Below are 16,364 nucleotides of genomic sequence, written 5' to 3' on the forward strand. Positions count from 1 at the left end.
GTCAGCCAACATACCCTAAGAGTCATTTCTGGGATCCTGGGTTTAAGTCACGTTGGTCTAATCTTCCTATTTCAGACAGCAAGGCAGTCCTTCAACTGAATCTTCCACGGGTTCAGGAGTGTTCTAATGAGCGGTTCCAAAGGTGTCACATTTTTACCAGGGGCCAGCATTTATGTGGGGAAAATCTCTTGCCTAATCCTCAACTGGTTTGGGTCAGTTCTTCCCCTTCCCCTCTGTTTGGCTCCAAACTATCTAGGACGGCAAAGCCTAGGGCAAGCCTGGTGTCAAATTATTTTGTGTGTGCTGAAAGGCTGGCCCTTCGAAGTGTAATCAGGGCAGGACACAGCTCCTCCTCAGTCACCCTGTCAGGAAGACTCACTCCCTTCACACCTAATCCCATTTTGGCCCCTTAGCAAACACACTGAAAAGGTTCCTGCACCCTCTGTCTGCCATTTAAAATGCCTCCTTATTGGCAGGTGTTCAATCCGACAGGGTATAGACCCTTGGTCCCCCCATTATATGTTTAGTTCAAAGAAACAAAGCAGTGTCTCCCCTTTTGTTAGTAAGCTTGCTCCAATCCATATATGTAGTGCTCCCTTTTGTCCCCATGTCTGGACGGAGTACACAACCCACAACAGTACAGACATTTATAGGCATGTTAAGCTGTAGATTGGCAGGAAGGCACATTTGGTTTAGGCAAAAAAAAAATTTTTTTAGAATAGTTACTTAAAATCTGACTTTACCATTAAATAGGCTTTTAAATTACATTTCACATTGGTGGAAGAAGCATTTCTCTACCTGTCCCCAAACTGAAGTTATCACAAATTAAGTTTAATAGGGTAAGCCAGTGTTAGTCTATGCGAGAGATAGTCTTACAACAGTGAAAAATCACTCAAGGAATTTTTCACATTCAGCACACATGTAAAACTTAATCACAATTGTCCTACATTTTAAATATCATGCACCCTGCCCTATGAGCCTTTAGGCACTTCTGTAGGGGGTGACTTATACGTATTAAAATGAAGGTATTCTCCTGAAAAAAGGTTTATTTTGCCTGGTCAAAGGCTAGTTTAAAACTGCAGTACAGGCTGCATTGGCAGGCCTGAGACATGTTTTACAGTGCTAATTTAGTGGGTGGCACATAGCATTGCAGCCCATTTATAGAATTTAATTTACCGACCTTGGGTACATTTAGTACCATGTATTAGGGACTTCTAAGTAAATTAATTGTGTCAATTGAGTCTAGGCCAATTTTACCAATTTTGCCAGTGGTTAGCAAGGGGAAAGTGCACATAATCCTAATGTAAACAAAAACAAGTTCAGTGAAAAAGAGGAGAACGAAGGCAAAACGTCTGGGGAATACCAAGCCAAAGAAGATAGAATAACATAGACTTTTTCTCTGTTCTCGACCTACCAGTAACGCTTGGGATCATCTGTTCGATGAGACTATTATTAAAACAGACAGGGTAGTGCTGCTGCAGATTTTCTGTTAGACTGGCAGAATCCATTCAAGCATTGTCTATTACTTCTGCACTACTGACTTTTACCACTGTGTTCTGCAGCGTTTTACTCCCTATGTATTCAATGATTTCCGCTATACATGATATGCCAGAATCTATTCTCAAAGCATACATGACGATCACGGGACCATGCTATTTCATGCGTGTTCGTATAAATACCAGTGCGTAACGTTTGCAGTACCGCAACCAGCCCTTTGTCTGCCTGCATGCATCGGAACGTCTGCTATGCAGCCGCATCCTCGGGAAAGAGTAAAGCATTCTACAGGGACATCGGAAACAAGAAACGAAGGGGCGGGGCTAAGCCTCCGAGCGCCGTCCAATCACTGCTATCAGTAGCATCTACCCCAGCAAGATTGATTATCGTTGCTAGGAGACAGCAGCGTCTCCAGACAGGACCTGGGGACCGCTCGCTGGATCCTTGCACCATTCATCGTGGGATGAATGCAGGAGCAGAAAGTGGATGTTCTCTCACTGAGGCACAGCATGGGATCAAGGGACTGTACTAAGGACTAATTGTCAGTCAGGGCTGCCGGGCATGCCACGGCCAAAAGAGGCTTCAAAGTTCGACCAAGAGCGCAAAAGAGGGGGGAAGTTTAACGTCTTAAGTGAAGGGGCTTCGTTCAGCTTCTGCGCCTTACTCAACTTGCTTTAAATACTTTAATTAAAGAAACTTACCAAGAAGAGCTGCTTCACTGGGAACCTGAAGAGCAAATAGGAAAGGAGAATCGATTTAGGACAAGCGCGGTTATTAGAGTAAAAGCATAAACAAGTGAACATTGGATTTAAAGGAGGAAAGGTGGAATAACATAAATGATGTACTTTACAGCACAGCCGGGGGGAACTGGAGCGACCCCCACCCACACGGGTGACACACCACGGGAAGAAGGCGCGTGTTGGTGAAAGTGCTTGAAAGTTGCCTGGTTCGTTTCTAAACATACCAGCTTCTCAGCGCAGCCCGCGAAGACACACCAGGACGGTGATGCCCCCAGGTGCAGGTGGCCACAGCGCGGTAAGTTACCTATTTCTAATTTGGCTCGCGGTGGTTAGAGGTTTACGTCTGCTTCAGGACACGCGGGAAGTCCCAGTGCTGTCATAATAAAAGGATGGCGTTGTTTAAGCTGTGCATGGTAGCCCGTGGTTGTGGCTGACTCAGGGTGAGCTTTGTAAAAGCAATCAAGTCACTGATAACAATCTTTGAATTAGCGCGTCTTTAACTTTCCCCGACTGTGTGTTGTTAAGTGCGCCCTCACGTTGCTCTTTGTTATCTGCACCAGACGCCGCGAGCATGCAGGACACTGGTGTGAAAGGATGTTATTCTGTGCGCAGAGAACACCGCTCGTGAAGTTGTCGCCTCTCCGTGCAGTGCCAAGTAAAGCGATGCGACGGTCTGCCGGCCGCAAGGATGACACGTGAGAAGCAGTGGTAGAGACTCCAATGATGCGATTTACAGTTTGACAGAGTTTGGTACAACATGAGAATTTTCATTGTTCTCGGCTTTCAGGATAAGCCAGTGTTCACATCTCACTGAATTAAAAGGGAAAATTAAAGTGGGGCGGGCTCCCCTGACCGACCCTCGATTCTCCGGGAAACAAAATAGAATTTTAATTTCGCCAAAATCCATTAGGGACCAGCTCAGAAGTAACTGGACATTAAAAACAGCCGCTAGGAGAGAGTGTGGAAGGTATTAGGCATCGAAGCTGCTGCTTTAGAAAACGCCAACCAAGGTATATACTGCATTATTAACGCATCTGCGAGCCAGCACGGCCACGGGAAACCAACTGCGTACCATTATTGAGAAGTAAAGCGCAATATTACTTTAAATATATTCATCCAAAACAAGAATGTTTGAGTTGATAATATCTCTTTATACAATATTTATTCTTAAGATACATATGGACATGTGCAGGGTTTTTTAAAACATACGATACATATGGATTGCTTTATTGATTAGTTCATTGAAGCTCATCGAATTGATAGATTACCTAATTGGCTGATTAGTGATCATCATAAGAGTTGAACTCCCTCAGTTGCCCGAGGCCACGCAAATTGGCACACTGGAAGAATGTATTTAATTGTAGGGTGCACATATGACGTCATAGAACTGCAGGCTTACCCTTACATCTAACAGAGGAGTACATTCTGGGAGCCAACGTCTGGGTTATCTTCAATTGAACATCTCGGATTAAGGAACTTTATAATGACTTGTAAATAGCGAAAACCCAGCCTAGAAACATTGTTTACCGATTGCATGGAACATCTGATTGCACGAAAGTAACATTTTTTTATAATAGTTGTCATACTTCTTTTAAAATGATTCTGTTGGTAGGCCCGTTTTGATTGACTGACAGGAATTTTCAATGAGATTGTTTTGTACAACCTTAATATCAATCAATAAAACACGCACATCTAAGACCTCATCAGGGCGGCGCACCATGTTCTAATGCCGTTAAAATTAATTATATTTCGTATCAACTTGTCTATTTTCGATTTACAGAGCCAGTTTTAAAACCCCACATCTGCAGAAACCCCCAAGAGCTCCGCATCAGGTCTTAAAAGGCGTGTGTCCATGAGCAACTCATTAGCTGTCACGAGGGAGAGCAGACCCACACTTTACTGACACGTGTCATCTAAATCTCCACGCTGCCCCCTCAATCACATCAATTACAAAAACAAGACTCCGGCAGAAACACGAACCAAAACCTCTTACTTTCGGTTTGTTATCGCCAAGCCTCAACGGGATACCAGGAGATGCAGCGACGAGCTCCCTCCCAGCATTAGTCTACCTACACCACGTCAGAAGTGGCATGACATACAGTCTGTGAAGGGAGTGAAACTGCTGCAGTCTCTCACTATGCTGCAAAACTGACAAGATTACAAACTAGACAAAGTGCACACTTGAAATAAACGTTTCGTAATTTTACAATTAATGAACATAAGAGTTGTCCCAAAACCAAATGATCATTTTATATATGACGCTTAAGATTTGTATAGCACGCGTTTAAGCATGGCGGTTTTTTGTACAGGGGATAATCTATGCACAGGGAAGTGAAGTTATTTCCCGAGGCTCACAAAATGTGGCTATTTGGGCACATTGCAATTAAAAACACAGAATTCTTGTTGCCATATTATCAGCAGTGACTAAGGGGTGCAACAGATATGCATGCTTGCTGTTGTACCCCGAGGTACCTTGGTATTACAGAAGGGGCTGCTGAAGCTGGTGTGGTACCATGTAACTGAGGAAACACTTTGCATCTACACCCACACCATGTTGTAGCAGGCACAGAGGCAAGGGAGGTGCCTGGAGGTGCACTGACTGGGCACAACACAGAGGTGGCAAAGGCAGTTTTCTCCCGAGGACGCCCCTTAAAAGAGAGATGAGGAGGTCCCTTGGACTGCACCCTGGGGTCAGATGTTGGTGCCTACTTCACCCACTTGCAGCACTGGACAGGTGGACCAGCTTCAGGCCAGACACAAGTTTACAGTTGCACTGGGAACAGAGCATTCATTGTGATAAGGTGCACTGACCTGATCTGCACCATTGATTTGACAAAGAGTTATACAGAGGACCAGACTGTCTTAGCTGTGCTATGGCTAGATTAACATTGTGGAGCTTTGAAAAGGGTGTTACTTAATATAGAGGCAGTTCTCATTCTCTATTTCAAAATGGTCACTCATGATTTGAATAAAACAAGCTAACTATGAAACATGAGGTGACCACCTGAGAGAGGACAACCCACAGTTGGAACTTCCATACTAACTTTCAAACATATAACCACCATTTCCAGGTGGTGCGGTTAATCACATCAATCAAAACATATACAAACCTCAACCTTATTCTAAAAAAACAATAATATTATTCTATATTGCTAAGAATCTTTGGACCAACTATCTATAGAGGCAAGCGTGCCTGCACACACAATATTACACCAAGATGATTACTTTAGCACTCTTCTCATTTATAAATAACATTCATGAATTACAAATAGTTTCTACAGGCTCACTTTGTATTCTAAGTGCCTAGTATATGCATTTCACCTAAGTTATGATTGAGGCCACATGCAAATTTGAGCCAACATCCTGTCCGCTAACCTCAGTGTATGGGAAACTGTCTCAATTATGGGAGCACTAGACCGCAGCATCATTGTAATCTCAGTAGACATTGCATCTCACGGAACGCTTCACACAGATGCCACCCTGTCATTGAACCTAAAGAGTCTAAATGCAAATAATTTGCCATGATGTTACCATCGTCAGGTGTACTCCATAGGCTGAACTAATAAAGCCAGATTGGCACACATAGCAAGTGGGTGGTACGTGTCATTATAACATTGCTGAAGAAAACATCTGGTACTTTTTTATGTCTTGTACCAGACAATAGGTCAAAACAGGTGCAGAGTTTCATATTCAAGACATGATGTATTAAAATTAACTTCTTTGTTTTGGTGACCGTAACTGGCAACTACATTGTACTATATTGTGTTTTCACTGACAACAAGCATTGGCAAAGCCAATAGGTCTGGCATTGGCCCCTAGTCACCCATCAATTATTGGTTTGTTAAGTCATAGTTTAAGTCAATCATGCCAGCATTGGCTGCAAGTTTCTTGCCTTCATAGCAGAAAGAACGAGAGATAATGAAGGGTAGGGAGAAGGAAAGAGAGAAAGAAAGAGAAGTAAAAAATGAAGGAAAGAGAAGGAAAGCAAGAAGGAGGAAAGAAAGAGCAAGAAGGAGGAAAGAAAGAGCAAGAAAAGAAAAGAAATAGAAAGAGAAAGGAAAGAAATAGAAGGAGAAAGGAAAGAGACAAGAAAGAAAGAAAGAAAGAAAGAAAGAAAGAAAGAAAGAAAGAAAGAAAGAAAGAAAGAAAGAAAGAAAGAAAGAAAGAAAGAAAGAAAGAAAGAAAGGAAGAAAGAAAGAAAAATGCAAGAATAAATGAAGGTGAAAGAAAGAAAAATGTATGAACTAGAAAGAAAGAGAGACAAGGAAAGAAAAAGAAAGAAAAAAGAAGGAAACAAAAGAAGAAAAAGAAAGAAAAGAAAGCATAAAATTATAAAAACGAAGGAAATAAAGGAGAGAAAAAAAGTAAAAAGAGGATAATTTAATACAGAACAATTTCAAATGGACACAATCTGATCTGGTATGGTATAAAATAGCAGCTGTCAGATAAGCAAATCACTCCAAAAGGTATTTACAATAGCATTGGCAAGAGATGGAATCTGATAAAGATGAAATGTGAATCAGAAGTGTCCTGCTATCACATCAAGCTCTTCACACAAAGACAACACTCAATCAATCAATCAAACACTTGTATAGCGCGCTACTCACCCGGAAGGGTCTCAAGGCGCTTGGGGGAAGGGGGCCGCTACTGCTCGAACAGCAAGGTCTTGAGTTGTCTCCTGAAGGCGAGGTGGTCCTGGGTCAGCCGAAGGTGGATGGGGAGGGAGTTCCATGTCTTGGCCGCCAGGTAGGAGAAGGATCTGCCTCCGGCGGTGGCTCTTCGTATTTGTGGTACGGCGGCGAGGGCGAGGCTGGCGTAACAGTGAAGTAATTATCATAAGGAGAAAACAAAAACACAGCCACTGAAGGGAACTAGCTTGTGCGCAGATGTGCTCCTTGTGAGAGAGCCAAATGTAGTCGCTAAAAGTGAAGTTAACCAGTGGCATAAGTAAGCTGACCCACTGTCCTATGTTGTATGCAGTAGTGGGCAGAAGCAAAATGTGGATGACACAATGGCATACCAATAGATGAAGAGATGTGGCTGAAAGCCCCTTTATGTAAGAATATTTTACATATTGTAGTAAAATCAAAAGGTCTTGGCTAGCACCGGACCTGAAAGGATATGTGTGCACTCTATATAGCAAGGGGTGCCTTCCACCATGTATCCCTATTTTGTAGATAGGAAGTAATAGACATTTTTCTCTATTTGTCACATATTCACATTAGGCCACTTAACGTCCTGATGAGACTATCTTAAGGAGTTATGATTGGGATGAAACATGTTATTTACAGAAGAGCCTGAATACATACATCACTGTATATGGAGAACTAACCAATGGACACAACTGTGTAGGAAAGTCATCCTTCTTGCCCCATCCCCCCATTTTTAACTGATGCTAGGGAGGACTCTGAAAGTGCCCTGGGCTCTGCTACCAGGACAGGCAGGTGTTCTGTCCTCTAAAGGTACATCATAATTGGTATAATTCTACTTGGCAAAGACAACCTACCTGTAAGTCCCTAGTACATGGTAGGACATGTAGGTTTAGAGACCTCAATGGACGTAATTACACTTAAGGGTGCAATGCTGTAGTGGCTGGTGTCATTTTAAAGCCAGGCCTGCCTTGCAGACCTGGTTTTAAAATAAAACTATGTCCACATTCGACTTTGGAATTAAAGTACTTCCAAAGTCCAAAACTACATTTTTATGACTTTTAAGTCACCCCCTAAGGTCTGCCTTTGGTGTCCCAAGGGTAGGGTGCATTGTTATAAAAAGCAGAGACAATAGCAATAAATCAGGATTTAAAAGCACATCTAATCACCTGAGAGGGTCTCCAGGTGCTTGCAGGTACCAGAGGATTATTCGAACAGCCAGGTCTTGAGGGCCATTCAGAATTCAGTAAATGAGGTGATGGTCAGGAGGTGAGTGGAGAGGATGTTCCAGGACTTTGCTGCGATGTGGGAAAAGGTGTGTCCTTCACTTCTGCTTCAGTAGATGCAAGGATTATGGACAAGTGAAAGGGAGGCAGAGTGTAGTCATCTTGGCGGTTGGTGGAAGGTCAGGCAGTGGTTAATGTATGCAAGTTCTTGGTTGTGTTGAGCCTTCTGTGCATGGGTCTGCAGCTTAAATTGGCATCTCTTCTGTACAGGGAGCCAGTGGATTTGCCTGAGGTGCAATGTGATGTGAGTTTGTCAGGGAAGGCTGAGGATGAGAATGGCTGCCGCATTCTGTATGGGCCGAAGTATCCGTAGGAGGTGTGCAGCGATTCTTGCATAGAGGGTGTTGCCATAGTCCAGTCGACTGGTGATGAGGGCCTGTGTCCTGGTGTGCCTCATGTGTAGGAGTAGCCACTTGAAGATCTTACATGGCATGCACAGAGTGAGGAAGCAGGCCAAGGAGACAGCGTTGATCTGTGATTTCATGGTGAGCTTGTTCTCAATGATGATTTTGATGCTTCTGGTGTGATCGGAGGGAAAAGTGGGAGGATTCTGTGGTGGTCGGAGTGAATGGGTATGGGTCAAAAATCTGATAGCCACCATGAGTGGTTCGATGTGTTGCTAATACTACCAAAGCTCAGTACTTTCATCATGTCTGTGTTCAGCTGCAGCAAGTTGTTCTTCATCCAGTCGGCGATGTTTGTCACTCAAATGTGGAAGTTAGTTCTGGTGGTGGTGGGGTTGTCGGTGGGTGAGAGGATGACTTGGATGTCGTCTGTGTCGGAAATTATGTTGAGACCGTGTGATGTGATGATGTTAGCTAGTGAAGTCATATATGCATTGAAGAGCATGGGGCTGAGGGATAAGCCAAGGGGGACAATGCAGGTTGGAAGTTTCTCTATATGGTTGCAATCTTGTTGTGGAAGAAGTGGGCATGGTTGTCACACAGTTCCATTGAGGGTTTGATGTTGTTTTTGTTGGCTGTCTTCTTTGTTGCCCTCAGCAGGCAGTAGTAGAGGTTCAGGGAAGTCTTGAAGGTTGCCCTGTCAGAGGTGTTCTTGCTGGCACGCTGTCTCATCTCTAGCTGTTTGCTGTCCCGTTTAGCTTTTCTGAGTTCTTGGGTGTAACAGCTAGCCTTTTTGGAGGATTTCTCTGGAGGTTGCTCTTGATGGAGATGACGCTGCCAGCATAATTGGTTTGTGATGGTGTTGCAGAAGCTAGAGTGCGGGCCTGCAGGGTCAATATGCAAGTGTGTCTCTGATGGTCCCCAGCCAGATGGGATCCCTCTAATCAGAGTAGGAGGGGCAGTGGAAGAGGAGTGTTGACAGTTGTTAGCCACAACCTTGGGTTGTATTACACAGACACAAACACCAATGAGAGAATTTCTCTAACAGTGCATTCTGGGTCATAAATATGCAGCACTTCACAGGAAGTGGTCACAGCAGTGGAAGGAACCATAAACCCTAATGGTTGGGATGTCCCTCTCCTGCCAACCCAGAATGATGAACATATATGGGAGAGCTGCAGGACCTTCTTAGAATACTTCTTGGAACAAATTAAGAAGGACTGCTTTGCTGGACCGTTGGTCTGCACCGCATTGCACTACTGCACTCACCGGGTTCAACATAGAAAGCACTCTGCCTGGCACAAAGAAATCCCTGATCAGCCACAGGCATAATAGTGCTGGAAGAAGTCACCTGATAAAGCCAAAGAGCAGGCCCGATGTTGTTTTTCTGGACTATGCAGGTGCATTGTGGGAAATTATGTACTAGCCTCAAACAGGAAATCCAGAGTCTCTGAAGCCTTGATCTGAGCTAGTGGACTCTTATTTTCCCCAAAGAAATTCAGAACTAACAGTATCTCAAAGTTTGGATACTTTTTGCAAAGTTGTGCAGCAAAGCTCCAGGAGGGCTCACAAATCGCCCTGACTGTGCTCGTTTTTACCACTGAATGCTCCGGAGCACCTCGCTCTCGATGTCCAGGGCAAAGGCTTCCAGAGGTTCAGCAAGCAATAGTGATGCAGCAGGCTGTCATCGTCAAATTAAATGCTGGATCTGGGGGACCCAACAACTCATCATCGAGAAAAGTTCCAAGAAAAAGAATAAATCGGAAGGTAAACTTTTGACCAGGACCTAGCCCGTAGCCTATTCGACAAGTGTGCCATCGCGGTCAGCCTAAAACTTTGAATTTGTCCCTGTTCAGCGCGACCAAATATCCACGAGTTGTACTTTAAGCTTTTTGGTGCTAGAATGCACAATTTTAATCTTTAGAAATTCATACCTCCAGTTCCCTACCTTGGATTTCTTTTTGTTTTGCTGTTGTTTTGTAGATAAAATGATGCTCTATTTTTATAAATTGGTGTTGGATTTATATTATGTTGTGTCTTTTACTTATTTACTGTTTTGATGCTATTAAATGCTTTACACATACTTGATTAAGCCTGACTGCATGTTTGCTAAGCTACCAAGGGTTGACCAAGGAATCATTCATTGAGACTTGACTAGCCATATCAATGATTGTGGTATTACTACTAGCTGAGGGTAAATGCCTGCACCTACAAATAACCCAATTCCCTATTAACTGGGCTTAAAAATATCCGTGTTTACCTATTTTTACATAGCCCCCGATACAAGCATCCTGGAGGCATTCTTAAAGGATTACATTCACAGTTCATGGATATTGCTATAAAACAATGAATTGGTTTTCAATTATTCGATTACTGGGCATGGCACCTTCTTATCACCACACGGAACATGAATGCATGGCGCAATTTTCTCTCAATAATTGCATCTTTAATGATTCATTTTGGGCATGTAACCCCATTGTTATGATTTTTGTTTGAAACATTGGCAAACAGATGAATGTTAAAGTACTTTGTTAAAAGCTACATTATAGCTCAGAACACCAGTATGTGGATTATTTTCATAATTCGTACTTTAAGTAAATCAATCCAATGGGTATCTTTACTTTATATTTGCCAAGTATAGAGGTTTAACCTTTGAAACTTTAAATGGGTCCTAAACCTTCCAGGTCTTCAGGCTCTAAAATATTAACCACCAGAACACCCAACATAGGACTGGTGAAGCATTATAAAAAATGGTATCAGAAAGCGGTGGGACATTACCCAACTTTGCCAAAAGTCGAATAAATCAGATTATACAAGGTCTGCTAAATGAAAGGTATTTATAGATAAAGAGTTTATAGGACTCCATGGCTTGTAATACACACAGGCAATATGGCAAGACTGGTCAATTGCCACCTGTCATCCAGAGGCAGACAATCCCGATAGAGTTTTGTGAGCATAATTCTGACTCTTGAAAACAGCAGGGACAAAAAATATTCTTCCAGACCTTTGGTACACAAAATGAGAAAATAATGATTTACGAAGCTGAATAGGCTGTTCAGAATGTAGATTTTAACTTTATGGACTCAATGGGTGCAGCCATCTATAGAGTGGATACTATATTGGCATCAGGACCCATGGGATGTAGGGACCCACTGAACAACAATTATGGCTGCACTTTATTTCTAAACCAGGAAACAAAGGGTCTATTTTCATTCCTTGCCCCAGGGTCCATGGTACCTATTAGACCTGACAGCCTTAGGGTGGTCTTCAATCCAACATTTTTCCTACCTCCTCCACTTTTCTGACCTTGTTTTTGCTGGTATCAACCATCGCCTCTGTTGTGTCTCACATCCTGGACACCAGAATCTGTATTACAAGCCCAGTCAATTGGATCCTTGACTTCACTGCAGCATCACTGCATCTCAGAAACGACACATTGCCTCTGCTGTGTGACGTATTTTAAATGTGTATTCACGCAACTCTCCTCAACCAGGATTCAAGGTACTTTGTTCAGCAGGTATAACTGGGTCCCTGTAGTTGGCCCATGCTCAATTGTGGTCGGCCTGAACTTATAACTGTGTGTGATCTTTTTGTTTTGTGTTTTCACTTTACACTGTTTGATGTGTTGCACAAATACTTTACAAAGTGTTTCTAAGTTCGTCCTGACTGCTCTTTGGCAAGCTACCAGAGGGAAAGCACAGTCCTGGCCGATGCTTTGGTTTCTGAAGTTGAAGATGTGGTGTGGAAGCCTTTGGAAGTGGGGATGAAGATCCTCTACCAGCACATGTGGATTCTGCAGAGTTGATGCATTCCCTGCGCTCCGTGGTGCATTTTCTGCAGAAGTGGTACATTGACTCTGCTGCTCAACACATTGCCCTAGGAACTAATGTATCACATTTGCTGTGCAGAGTTCCCCCATGCAAGGACTTTGTATAGCCCATCAGAACTATTGCTACATGACACTTCTCCAAGCAAGGACATCACCTCGCTCAATGTTGCCTATCGGAACCAGAGCGGCGCAATGTATCTCCATGCAAGGACATTGCATTGCACTATGCAACTCTGTGGAAAATCACGCGGTGCAAAACATCTCTTTGCCCAAACCTCACATTGCCTCTCCTGCACGACTCATCTTCCAATAATGACTCGAGTGATCTCTGGATTCCAATGATGATTCAGTGGAGGTCCCCGTGTTCCAGTAATGATTAAGTGGGGGTCCACAGAAGTCAAAACATTAAGCACCACAGCCCTGAAAAATGTATTAATGACGCTTCGGAATTAAGTTTATGTGAGACATCTTCACATCCCTTGGCACTAGAATTTTGAGAAATTCTTGTTGAGTTTAACTTCTAAAATATGCATAAGACTTTATTTGCATGTGTATTTCAAAATCGTCAACATCTACCTTTCTCGCTTGTGTACCACAGAGCCATTTAGTTAAAGTTGCAAAATGTTCTCTTTTGCAAAGAGATAACATCAAAGTATACATAAATGTCCACCTTAAGAGAATTAGTAGCAATTTGTCAGCTGACATCTCTCGGCATTAAGTACAGCACAGAGACAGCAGATATTCTACCCGCCCAAAACCTGTGCAACAGCCTTAGCACCTTCTTCCACAGTAAGATTAAGGAGATCTACAACAGCTTCTAGAGCCTCTGTATCCGAGACCCTCTCACCCCACTCGCAACCACCACACCCAAAGACATTGGGCCCCAGCAGACCCAGCTCAGCTGGACTCACCTCACCACTGACAACACCCTCAAGATCATGAAGAGCATTCACTTCCGAGCACCCTCGGACGCCGCCTGCACCACATATTTAACAAAGTTGGTACCTCCATTGCCCCCAAACTCTGCTGCACCATCAACAGCTCCATCAAATCCACCACATGCCTGGAAGACTGGAAACATGTAGAGATCAACCCCTTGCTGAAGAAACCCTCTGCCTAGCCGAAGGACTTCATGAACTTCAGACCCATCTCCCTACTCCCCTTCCCAGCCAAGGTCATTGAGAAGGCCCTCAATGTCCAACTTTCCGAGTTCATGGAAGTGAACCACATGCTGGACATCTCCCTATCTGGCTGCCGAAACAACCACAGCATAGAGACTGCCCTCCTAGCTGCCAGAGATGATGTCCCTACCCTCCTCAACCAAGGCAAAACTGCAGCCCTCATCCTCCTTGACCGGTCAGCGGCCTTCAACACAGTCTCCCACCGCACCTTATGCACAAGACTCTACAACGCCGGCATCCGTGACAAAGCCCTGGAATGACTTTGCTCCATCCTTATTGGCTGAACACTGAGAGTCAGACTACCACTGTTCCACTCTGAACCTACAGAGATGAGTTGCGGAGTGCCTCAGGCCTCCTCTCTGAGCCCTACTATCTTCAACATCTACATGGCCCCCCTCACAGTCATCATCTCAAGCCACAGAATCAACATCGTCTCTTACGCCGACAACACCCAGCTGATCTTTTCCCTCACCAATGAAGCCAGAGTCACCAACAACAACTTCCACGACGGGATGAAGGCTGTCGACACCTGGATAAAGGACAGCTGCCTCAATATAAATTCAGGGAAGACCGAAGTTCTCATCCTGGGCTACACCCCCTCTGCCTGGGACAACTCCTGGTGATCCGCATATGTTTGGTACCCCCACAGTCCACAAGCAAAACCATAGTATCATTATCAACTCCTCGCTCACCATGAACCGCAAGATCATCGCCCACGCACTCATGAGCAGCAGACTCGATTACAGCAATGCACTCTACACTGGCCTCACCCAGAAACTCCTCAAGAAACTGCAGAACATTCAAAACACCTCTGCCAGACTCATCCTCAATATCCCCGCCGCAGCCACATCACTGACCACCTGAGGGACCTCCACTGGCTCCCAGTTAACAAAAGAATCAACTTAAAACTCCTAGCACATGCCTACAAAGCCCTAAGTGACATGGGACCTGCATACCTCAGTCACCGCCTTGCATTACACCACCCACTAAAGACCTCTGCTCCACCCAACTAGCCCTGACAGCTGTCCCAAATATCAGCAAGACCACGGCCAGACGAAGATCCTTCTCCTACCTCGCAGCAAAGACCTGGAACACCCTGCCTCTCCACCTCAGACAATCACAGTAACTGCATCAATTCAAGAAAGACCTCAAGACTTGGCTCTTCGACTGAACCACAGTGCCTTGGATGGATTCTCAGTTCTCCCCACCCCCAGGGACTTGGGATCCTTATGGTTTAGCAGTCATGCTTTACAAGGCAATTGATTGATTGATTAAAGTCTACCTTTAAAAACAGGGCAGAACCTGATATCCAGGGGTGCTGCAACACCCCCACACCCCGAGTTCCAGTGCCTCTGGGCTTTCATTTATTAAAAATACATTCCTGTTTGTCTACAGCTCTGCCATGGTGAAAGGCACAGGAGCTCACTGGCATACTTGGTTCTCGAATTACTTCATCCCACTAATTCTTCAGTATTGTGATAATCACTTTGCCCCAAATTTGGAATATAAATCCAAGATTCCATTCCCTGCTTGTGAAGGTACAAATACTTTGACACAGTTTGCATAGACTACCAGTCATGTCTTAGCTGGTAGACGCCAACAAAATATAAAAATATTTGCCATGCCAAAACCTTCCCTATTGTAATGAAGGAGTGCCTAATTATATACTGTGACTTCATAAATGTAATTCTTGTTGCTTTTTTGACATTGGGAGACAATGGCCTGGAGTGAATAAAAGTTTATTGAATCTTGCGGGAATATCCTGTAATATGTATCAGCACCACATTCTCTGCAAAGAGGAACACACACAGTTGTGAGCCTATTGACCCTTGGGATATCAGTTATCATGTTTACCAAAATATTACATAGCCTATTAATTAATGTAAATGAGCCAACCCTTGGCAAACCAATAGGTATGGCGTTAAAGTGTGAACACATGCAAAATAAAATCAGGCTAAGACAAGCATGCTGAAATGCTGCTTGTATGAATTAGTGCACAGTTCCAGGCTTATTGATTAACCAATGCTTCATTAGAAGAGTAGGGACAAAAACTGCAACAGACAGAGGAACAGGGATTAGAAAAAATGAATAAACATTTGTGAATGTAGAGTTACTCTCAAGTTCAACTATGCTGTAATGTGCTAATAGTGTCTTTTGTGCCACAGCGTAGGCATATTTCCCCAGAGGATTTACAATGACAGGCAGCTGAACATTTAGGAATTGGATGGTTGTACTAAAACATTGAATATTGCTTCAATTTTAACATTTGTCACGCTTTTGAGCATACCCTGCATTTTTGCAACTGGACAGTGGTAAGAAACTCAGGGCCTGATTCAAAGTTTGCCGAGTGGGTTATTTCATCACAAATGTGGAGACTATACCACCCGTCTTACTACAAGTGCATTATATCCTGTAGCACCATTAAGAAGACAGATGGGATATCTGCCAAGTTTCTGCCAGAATAACCCATCCACCAAACTCTAAATCAGGCCCTCAGTGTGTTTGTATTATAAGTAATTATAAGACACATATAGAGATATGGGTACGGTGCAGAGTAGGAATATCGACGGAGAAATATTGTTTTACATAAACATCTCCGCAGAAATATCGAGAGGAAGAAATATCAACAACAAAAATATAGTTTGACCATAATATCGTCTGATAGGTAAGTAATATCGATAACAATAATATAGTTGTAATAAATATCGTTTAGAAAAATATAGTTTACAAAAATATCGATTCATTAATAATGTTATGTATTTTAGTGTTTTTGAAGAGAATTGTTTGTCATTTTATTATATGTTTTGGAATTGTATTAGTTATTAATGTATTTTATGTTGA

The 16,364-nt window shown here is 43.4% G+C and overlaps 1 protein-coding gene across 1 annotated transcript in view; it reads left to right on the plus strand.

Moving 5' to 3' along the window:
- Nucleotides 1–2,070: 2,070 nt before the first annotated feature.
- Nucleotides 2,071–16,364, plus strand: part of GRM3 (glutamate metabotropic receptor 3) — a 1,294,065-nt gene continuing 1,279,771 nt past the window's right edge. The window contains exon 1 of the mRNA XM_078674187.1: nt 2,071–2,529. The gene's annotated coding sequence lies outside the window, so the exon portion shown is untranslated. The remainder of the gene's footprint in view (nt 2,530–16,364) is intronic.

The sequence above is a fragment of the Lissotriton helveticus genome, chromosome 1_1 (assembly GCF_964261635.1).
Source record: "Lissotriton helveticus chromosome 1_1, aLisHel1.1, whole genome shotgun sequence".
Classification (NCBI taxonomy): Eukaryota; Metazoa; Chordata; class Amphibia; order Caudata; family Salamandridae; genus Lissotriton; species Lissotriton helveticus.